The sequence below is a fragment of the Poecilia latipinna genome, unplaced genomic scaffold, assembly GCF_001443285.1.
Source record: "Poecilia latipinna isolate Pla-1442-1.1 unplaced genomic scaffold, P_latipinna-1.0 Scaffold7085, whole genome shotgun sequence".
In the NCBI taxonomy this organism is placed as follows: domain Eukaryota; kingdom Metazoa; phylum Chordata; class Actinopteri; order Cyprinodontiformes; family Poeciliidae; genus Poecilia; species Poecilia latipinna.
In genome coordinates, this window is record NW_015119701.1 from 1,330 (window position 1) to 2,414 (window position 1,085).

General features: G+C 37.1%; 1 long non-coding RNA gene across 1 annotated transcript; it reads right to left on the reverse strand.

Moving 5' to 3' along the window:
* Positions 1-215: 215 nt before the first annotated feature.
* LOC106944149 (uncharacterized) lies at positions 216-1,011 on the reverse strand. Its single transcript, XR_001424131.1, has 3 exons — positions 938-1,011; positions 794-857; positions 216-344 (listed from the first exon to the last, which is right to left on the reverse strand). It is a non-coding gene; the product is annotated as an uncharacterized LOC106944149 (long non-coding RNA).
* Positions 1,012-1,085: the final 74 nt, after the last annotated feature.

Sequence of the window (1,085 nt, forward strand, 5' to 3'; positions counted from 1 at the left end):
GGTCCAGGTGGGAATGTGCTTTATATGTTTCAAGGAATCAAAGGAAGGGAGAAATATTCAGAGTGAGGGAGAAAAAATAAGTACAAATCCTAAACAAAATGCAGATGGCAGCTGTGCTGACTCGCCTCTTAGTGCTTTGTGACGGGCTTTGCTTTATTTCACAGGGTACCATCCCTCCCTCCCCTCTTACCTCTCTATCTCACCTTCACTTTCCTCCTTAGTCAGTTGGCTGACATCTCAGCCACCCTTCCAAGACCTGCTGCTCATCACTGCTCACTTCCTACTTTTCCATTTGTTGACCATTTTCAGCTGGTATAGCAAGAAAGATGCTATGCCAGTTCCTCCTGAAGAGTCAAAATTGTAGTATTTAGTCTTAAAATAAGTTTAGATGGATTGTTATAGTCTGAGCTTTAACAGCTTTTTAATTTTTCAAGACCTATCACATTAAATTAGAATCATCACCACATAAATCTGTAATCCCTAATTTTGATTAAAATCATGTTAAAATACTGTGCACTTGTCTAATTCAGAAATACAATTATTGTATCACTCTGAAAAGGAGACTTAGCTTTGTATCAGTACAACCCTCTGAGGTAATGAGTTCATCATGTGCACTATAAACTTTCTCCTGTTAAACCTTGAAAAAGTTACATTTAACCTCAATAAACATTACATTTAATTAAAAAAAGTGCAAAAATAACTAAATTGCTTCCTCATACTACTGTGAACTTAAATTATGCTAATTCTAGAATGATACCAGGATATTTTTCTAGCAAGCACAGTTTTAACTAACCTTGACAAGGCATCAAAATTCACAAGGCAAGGGACAGGGACACGGTTTCTCTACCTCCCACCAGCTTAACATAACAGATATTCAAAATTAGCTTCTGGAAAGTCCGGTTACTTGTTTAAAATACTTTTCAGCATTAAAACTCACCAAGATGACTCACAAAGTTTAGCACGGTTTGTCTATGGTCTGCCTCTTCCATAGAAATGAGCGTTAAACACTGTCGCGCTTCCTTTACAAACCGGAAATAAAAGCAGAGAGACGATCACATTTCGTTTTTCAAAATAAGAGTTCTTTG